The sequence below is a fragment of the Aulonocara sp. 'chitande type north' Nkhata Bay genome, linkage group LG7 (genome assembly GCF_057382095.1).
Source record: "Aulonocara sp. 'chitande type north' Nkhata Bay isolate Kocher_YH1m ecotype deep benthic linkage group LG7, A_spYH_male_GT1.1, whole genome shotgun sequence".
NCBI lineage: Eukaryota > Metazoa > Chordata > Actinopteri > Cichliformes > Cichlidae > Aulonocara > Aulonocara sp. 'chitande type north' Nkhata Bay.
Genome location: NC_141350.1, coordinates 40,518,563 through 40,527,458, shown reverse-complemented (window position 1 = coordinate 40,527,458; position 8,896 = coordinate 40,518,563).

Below are 8,896 nucleotides of genomic sequence, written 5' to 3'. Positions count from 1 at the left end.
CAACTCTGACAATTCAGCTGCCCATAACGTTTTTACGATACATCCACACTAGCACGGATAGACTTGAAAACGGCGTTTTCATCTGAAAACGCTCCGCATCCACATTAGCATTTTCAGTCGTTTTTACAGAGTTGTGCGACCACATTGGAACGGCCGAAAACGCTTACGCTCCAGTCCTACGCATGCGTGAAACGCAAGAAGAAATGCCTGCCTCATTTCTGTCTGCAGTTTATTTACTCTCCGGCTCGTTGAAGCGTTGCGGCAAAATGTTGAGGAAAAGCACCGAGTTTTTTAAATGGACTAACAATGAGGTGGAGTTGTTGCTGTGAGTAACACAAAAGTACAAAGTTGCAAAAGCGAGTGAGAATTAAAGAATTTGGAGAAAAGCGATCTGAAGCATGTACAAGCTGATATTAATCTTTAATAGGGCTGCCAAAATTGAGAGCAAACAAAACAACTGCTGTATAATGCCCTCCGCTATCTTAGTTTAATTGGTCACATGACTGCATCACATGACTAAAATGCATCATTGTTTTAGAAAGTCTGTTTTCGCTGTCCACACTGCGGCGCGAAAGCATCGTCTTCAAATGTATTCTTTTTCGAGAGCGTTTTCAAACTGGCCAAAATGGAGAGAAAACGATGTTTTCTCTCCATTTTGGCCTCCCGTCCAAACTGAGAAAACGCAGCATTTTGAAAACGCTCTCGAAAAAGAATACATTTCAAAAGCTGCCCCATCGCAATGTGGACACTCTAAAACGCAGACTTTCTAAAAGATGATGGATGTTAGTCATGTGATGCAGTCATGTGACTAATTAAACAAAGATAGCGGAGGGCATTATACAGCAGTTGTTTTGTTTGCTCTCAATTTTTACAGCCCTATTAAAGATTAATATCAGCTTGTACATGCTTCAGATCACTTTTCTACAAATTCTTTAATTCTCACTCACTTTCACGCATGCGCAGGACTGGAACGTAAGTGTTTTGGGCTGTTTCAATGTGGACGCACAACTCCGTGAAAATGACTGAACACGCTAGTGTGGACGCGGAGCATTTTCTGTCGAAAACGCTGTTTTCAAATCTATCCGGGCTAGTGTGGACGTAGCCTTAGAAAACATCTCTGAAGCACTGCTATGAGGTGCCGTAAGGGACATTATTACTGAAACGCTCTCACACACACAACTGAAACGCTCTCACACACACTACTGAAATTTTAGCTCTCACGCACACTACTGAAACGCTCTCACACACACTACTGAAACGCTCTCACACACACTACTGAAATTTTAGCTCTCACACACACAACTGAAATTTTAGCTCTCACACACACTACTGAAACGCTCTCACACACACTACTGAAACGCTCTCACACACACTACTGAAACGCTCTCACACACACTACTGAAACGCTCTCACACACACTACTGAAATTTTAGATCTCACACACACTACTGAAACGCTCTCACACACACTACTGAAACGCTCTCACACACACGACTGAAATTTTAGCTCTCACACACACTACTGAAACGCTCTCACACACACTACTGAAACGCTCTCACACACACTACTGAAAAACCAAGTCATTTCAGTTGAACAGGAAGGCATTTCAGTTGAACAGGAAGGCATTTCAGTTAAACAGGAAGGTGTTTCAGTTGAACAGGAAGGCATTTCAGTTGAACAGGAAGGCATTTCAGTTAAACAGGAAGGTGTTTCAGTTGAACAGGAAGGCATTTCAGTTGAACAGGAAGGCATTTCAGTTGAACAGGAAGGTGTTTCAGTTGAACAGGAAGGCGTTTCAGTTGAACAGGAAGGCATTTCAGTTGAACAGGAAGGTGTTTCAGTTGAACAGGAAGGTGTTTCAGTTGAACAGGAAGGCATTTCAGTTGAACAGGAAGGCGTTTCAGTTAAACAGGAAGGTGTTTCAGTTGAACAGGAAGGTGTTTCAGTTGAACAGGAAGGCGTTTCAGTTGAACAGGAAGGCATTTCAGTTGAACAGGAAGGCATTTCAGTTAAACAGGAAGTTAATTCTTGACAAGGAAAAAGTGTTAGATTTCAAACAAACCACTACACAGATGTCTACTCAGCAACCTGTTAGTTAGGGGTGGGTTTTTATAATCGATTTATTGATTAAAATCGATTCTGGCTTGGATAACGTGAAATCGATTCATTAAAATCCTGAATCGATTTTTTAATATAAATTTATTTTACCCGAAATGCCAGAATCTCTGGTGAAACCTCACAAAATTTCAACAACCACCAAACAGCTAAGACAGTAAATGAGAGCAGGTACACGGCTTCTGCACAAAGACGTAAACACACAGCGCGGACCCGCGGATCAGAATCAGTGAGATGTCGCCTTTCTCACCCGACAGCACGGACACGGTCGGGGCTGAAAGCCGACAGCTCGCTGACTCTGATCTGTCGGCAGGTCCGCGCTTTGTTTTCACGCCGTTTTTGCGCCGATTCTAAAGCTGTTAGTTTTATCTCTCTCCAAACAATATTGACTGAACCAGCAGCAAAAGAAGATCCAAACTGCGCTTCACATAAACATCGTCATGAATTCCCTCACTGTTTTGCTTCCACCACGATAAAATCGCACGTCATGCACAGCCCTCTCTCTCTCTTTCTCTCTCTCTGTACTTCAAGAACAGTTTCCCGTCTAAAAATCTGTTTTCTGTATTATTCGCTTGCTTGTTATGCACAAGTCTACTGTTGTTTACAGCGCAGTCAGCCGCTGTTTTTTTTTTTTCATTTTACATACTTCCGAAAAGAAAACCTAATTTCTGCCGTTCAATACTGAATAAATTTAAACTTTTTAAAATTATGCAAAATGCAAAACGTTAGCCGTGTCTCTAATAAAACCGCTGTAACGTCAGAGGTAACGTTCATATGTTGATTAATGGTTTTCTTTCGTTTTTGATGTACTGCAGAATATTTTTTATAAAATCCCAGGCCAGGAAAACCACCTTCATGTTTTTATGTGTTTTATCTTCAGCTACTTTGACACAAAGGCATCTGCTGTGATGCTCACACCTTTGATAAAGTCTTGCGTGTGTCAGCTTCCTTTTTTTAAATTCAAAATTTAGAATAGCGGGAGACGTGCATTATCCTGGTTATTTTTTTGGCATATGTGCTTTTTGTCTTTTTTAGCAAAGAAAAATATCTTAAAATCATCAATAAAACCAGGGAGAGAAGGCTTAGCGTTCCTCCATTTAGCACAATGGATATGATATTTACTCAAAAGTATGATGATGTTAATAATGTCTGAGACATCCAATGCTAGATGATCCATATAAAAAAAATTATGATGTAATTCAAACAGTGGCACATCATTAATATTTAGGGAAATCCAATTTTTTAAGTTGCACCAAATACATTGTGTGATAGGGCATAGAAAAAAAAAGATGTTCTAGGGTTTCATTTTCATCAGTACAAAAAGAACACTGATCCACCTCAAAGCCAAATCTCTTTTTTTAGAAATTCTGCCACAGTATTAGTTTTGTTTAAAGTGTGTTTCTTTAACTTTAGGTAGAATAGGCTATTTCATAAATTTTTAGTATGCTTTATCCAGTGTATATGAAATAACTAAATTAGAACCATGCCATGTAACCATTCTGTTGTAACTATGAAATATTTTGTCTTTGAAGAAACTACTAACAAATTTCTTATTGCATTTTTATCAAACAGCTGACATTGCCCTAGCAATAAATTTGGGAGCACTGATGAGAAATTATTGTATATCATAAAAATTTTAATCAAATGAAGCAGAGGCAGTGGGACCAGTTCACAAAATTTGTTATATTCTCTTTGAGAACAGTTTAGACAATATTTTTCTGAAAAGTCTGTGTAACTTAGAATGACACCGTTATCATCCAACAAATCTGTTATGAATATAATATTTTTGTTCAAACCAGTGACTCTTGAAAATTGATTTTTGATTAAGTGTTATTACCCTATTATTCCATAAGGTTGAATTATGGGGAGAAGTTGTGGGTAAATCTCATTTTCCCAAAAATGCAACGTCTGTTTTGGAAAGTTTGATATCTTTATGGGGATTTTATTTGCCGCAAAATCACATTTCAAAATAAAGTCTAATCCTGTATACTATTTTATTAAACAAGAATCATGGGATGTGGAGCTAAGTAGAGTCTGGCTGTGACAGACAAGATTTTAACCATTTAATTCTAAGGGTGCCAACCATAAATTCCAATTCTGGAGTTTTGATACCACCTTTATTGTATCCCTTCACAAGCTGAGATCTTTCTATGTAATGGGTTTTATTCCTCCACAAAAATTCGAACACATTTCTATTTATGGTCATGGTATTTATCGTTTTTTTATTTTTATATCGTTTACGTGGCGCAAAAAAGGTTGGGGACTGCTGTACTAGCAGGTTGCTGAGTAGAAATCCTTGTAGTGTTTTGAAATATACCACTTTTTCCATCAGTTTCCTTGTCAGGAAACAACTTCCTGTTCAGCAGAAATGCCTCTGGTTTCAGTAGTGTGTGTGAGAGCGTTTCAGTAGTGTGTGTGAGAGCGTTTCAGTTGTGTGTGTGAGAGCGTTTCAGTAGTGTGCGTGAGAGCTAAAATTTCAGTAGTGTGTGTGAGAGCGTTTCAGTTGTGTGTGTGAGAGCGTTTCAGTAGTGTGTGTGAGAGCTAAAATTTCAGTAGTGTGTGTGAGAGCGTTTCAGTAGTGTGTGTGAGAGCGTTTCAGTAGTGTGTGTGAGAGCGTTTCAGTAGTGTGTGTGAGAGCTAAAATTTCAGTAGTGTGTGTGAGAGCGTTTCAGTAGTGTGTGTGAGAGCGTTTCAGTAGTGTGTGTGAGAGCGTTTCAGTAGTGTGTGTGAGAGCTAAAATTTCAGTAGTGTGTGTGAGAGCGTTTCAGTTGTGTGTGTGAGAGCTAAAATTTCAGTAGTGTGTGTGAGAGCGTTTCAGTAGTGTGTGTGAGAGCTAAAATTTCAGTTGTGTGTGTGAGAGCGTTTCAGTAGTGTGTGTGAGAGCTAAAATTTCAGTTGTGTGTGTGAGAGCGTTTCAGTTGTGTGTGTGAGAGCGTTTCAGTAGTGTGTGTGAGAGCGTTTCAGTAGTGTGTGTGAGAGCTAAAATTTCAGTAGTGTGTGTGAGAGCGTTTCAGTTGTGTGTGTGAGAGCGTTTCAGTAGTGTGTGTGAGAGCGTTTCAGTTGTGTGTGTGAGAGCGTTTCAGTTGTGTGTGTGAGAGCGTTTCAGTAGTGTGTGTGAGAGCTAAAATTTCAGTCGTGTGTGTGAGAGCGTTTCAGTCGTGTGTGTGAGAGCGTTTCAGTAGTGTGTGTGAGAGCGTTTCAGTAGTGTGTGTGAGAGCTAAAATTTCAGTAGTGTGTGTGAGAGCGTTTCAGTAGTGTGTGTGAGAGCGTTTCAGTTGTGTGTGTGAGAGCGTTTCAGTTGTGTGTGTGAGAGCGTTTCAGTAGTGTGTGTGAGAGCTAAAATTTCAGTTGTGTGTGTGAGAGCGTTTCAGTTGTGTGTGTGAGAGCGTTTCAGTAGTGTGTGTGAGAGCGTTTCAGTTGTATGTGTGAGAGCTAAAATTTCAGTAGTGTGTGTGAGAGCGTTTCAGTTGTGTGTGTGAGAGCGTTTCAGTAGTGTGTGTGAGAGCGTTTCAGTTGTGTGTGTGAGAGCGTTTCAGTTGTGTGTGTGAGAGCGTTTCAGTAGTGTGTGTGAGAGCTAAAATTTCAGTCGTGTGTGTGAGAGCGTTTCAGTCGTGTGTGTGAGAGCGTTTCAGTAGTGTGTGTGAGAGCGTTTCAGTAGTGTGTGTGAGAGCTAAAATTTCAGTAGTGTGTGTGAGAGCGTTTCAGTAGTGTGTGTGAGAGCGTTTCAGTTGTGTGTGTGAGAGCGTTTCAGTTGTGTGTGTGAGAGCGTTTCAGTAGTGTGTGTGAGAGCTAAAATTTCAGTTGTGTGTGTGAGAGCGTTTCAGTAGTGTGTGTGAGAGCGTTTCAGTAGTGTGTGTGAGAGCGTTTCAGTTGTGTGTGTGAGAGCGTTTCAGTAGTGTGTGTGAGAGCTAAAATTTCAGTAGTGTGTGTGAGAGCGTTTCAGTAGTGTGTGTGAGAGCGTTTCAGTAATAATGTCCCTTACGGCACCTCATACACTGCCCTTTAATCTTGCACTCTTTAACACCCATCTCAACTGCTGTGTTAGACGTGAGGTGTTAAATTTTGCACTTTATAGTGGACGGAGGAGGTTGGCAAAGGCCTGAATCTTTTATTTCTCTTTTCTTTTTTTGAGACAAACAATACAAGAACTGCGTTTCACATCAGAAACAGAAAACTCAAAGCGTGCTGAAACAAAAGTCTTTAGATCTGGAAATGATGGAAAATATTTACACTTCACAATAGGCATGGAATAAAACATCATTTACGACAGTGAGTCAAGCTGAACATGATCCCTTCATGCATGGTGGGAGTGAGCTGAGGGCTGTCTTCTCATTGATTTTTCTTCAGGCCTTTGTCTCCCTCCTTACCTCTATTCCTCTGTTGGCCAAAGAGCTCAGCATCAGGCCAGTAAACAAAAAACATTGATGATCATTTGAAAGATGAGCATTTTGAAAAAAAAAACCTAAAGCTTTCCTTACACAATAGCCTCAAAGAAATGTTCAGCTTCAAGCAGAGATTGTTTTATATGAAACGAAGCTTAACGTAAATTATTGTGATTTAACACTTTTTCACAGCCATGGCCATTTTATGTGCCCATTTTTATCCATTACTCAAGTTTAGAGAACACTCAAGTGAAGTTTGGAAAATAATGGTGGAACTTTGTCAAAGCTGTGTGAGGAGGAGTCGAAAGATTAGGGGTTACTGTTGTGACCATTTTGGATTTTTGCCTGTGTTAGAAGATGGAAAAGAAAATGCCCTTGATAGTTCCCCAGAAATCCGTGTGATGCCTTCACTAACGCCTTCACGCACACACACACACACATTTGTTTTACAGCGCAAGAGTTGCCAAAAAATATCCACTTTACAACGAAATTCAACCAAAAAAGCAGCATATCATCACATTGAGAAGCTAGAACCAGCCAACGTTTGGCATTTTGACTCTCACTCTCACCTTTGAGCAGGATTCTCCTGTATTCTGGCAAAGCCTAAGAGTCTGAACAGAGCTTACAGAAAAACTCTTTTTGTAGCTGCAAAGAGCAGATGCCAGAAGGTGGTTTGTTTGTCATGGCAGCACCACGATAAGCACCCACCACCTTCTGGTGACACCCCAAGGGCCCGGTAAGATGAAGAAGCAGGCTTCTAAGCCTGGATTGGACAAAGCATACTTGAGCAGCAGAGAGGTATTGGCAAGCCAGCAAGGCTGCAGCTGCATTATTTGCCATCCACTAGTTATATGATGTAGAATAAGCTGCCTTACTACAGGAAATTCCTAATGCTCCCTTTTAAAACCTCAGGCGTCTCATACAATCTTAACAAGTTTGAGTTAGTTATTTTCTAATCAAGTCTTCGTTTCCACTTATTAGAAGATTTCTTGAGAGTTAAGAGGCTGAAGATATGCTTGTCAGGATTTATTCTCTTGAGTGACACAGTGAGTATTGTGTGCGTGTGTTTGCATGCATGTGCATGTGTGTGTGGGGAAAGTGGGTGGGACTGTGTTTGTGCATGCGTGTACTTAGGCACGCTGTATAAGCCTTCAAAAAATGTTTGTGTTGGTGACTGCCATCTCCCTGTAGTGCTCCAATAATAGCTTCTGCTTGTTAATGTCCTGGTGTGAACCCTTGTCTCTTCCTGTTCAGAGGCCAATTGCTTGACTTAGAAATGATGGACAACAGTGTTAGCGTGGGACAAGATCCAGCAAAGAGCAACAGAAATAAAATGTCACCATGTCAGCAAAGTGCAAAACTGTTGTATCGACTTGCTGGCATTATACTTTAGTGAAGCCTGCCTGTTGTGTTTGCTTTCAAACTATGCAAAATTTCCACTGATGATGTATTCATGGCAGATTAATTTTCTGTCGGTCAAATGCAAATGCCCCAAAGTGCCATGTTATTTCTAAAGCCTCCTAATGGCTTCAGTATGTTAATGGGTAAAATAAACAGTTGTGAGGTATTGTACTTCAATATGATCCCACAGATGGAAGTCAGGTGTTTGGACATCAGCTTTATTGTAGGACTTAATGGTTTACTTTCTGTTCTGTTAACACAGATTTCTTCGTAACAACTCAGGTTTTTACAAGAAAATACTTTTTTTTATTGCAAGTAATTTTTAAGTACTGCCTAAGTAATTTTAAGGAGTTTACAGTTTCATGGTAATTTTTCCAGAAAAACAAATAACATGCTGTACTTTACAGGCCTTAGACTGTATTATGGAGTTGATCTTGCCTTTTTATACCTTTAGCTTTTACATCTTTTTTTAATAATTATTATGTTGATGTGCACAACTGATTTTCTATTATTCAATTGTCCTTCCTCGTTTCCAATATAAATGTGTGTCTGTGAAGGAGTGTATCCTTTCCTCTAAAATACCTGGAGGTTAGGCAAGGTTAGTCCACTCCATAAACGGCTCTCGCCCTAAAAAGTAAAGCCTACTCACAAGGTAAGACAGGGGAATATTGTTTGTTTTTCCTTTCTTCCCAAGGGCTCACCACAGCAGGTAGCTACCTATGTTTGATTTGGCAGATTTTTTTTTATTTTTGGGGGAGGGGAATAACCTTCCTGATACAACCATCCCTAGGGATTTGTTTCTCCGCCTGGGATCAAAGAGGGATTTTTTGTGTGTTTAAAAAGATGTGGTGCATGAATATGTAGCTGTCAGTTTAGGCTTCACTCACGCAGGCCTAGAGACTGATCTGTCATAGTTAGATAGTTAGGTTAGCTAAAAGTAATAGATGTGTCCCCTACGGTAGATAAGTAAATACCGTGTTGCACACCACATTGATACT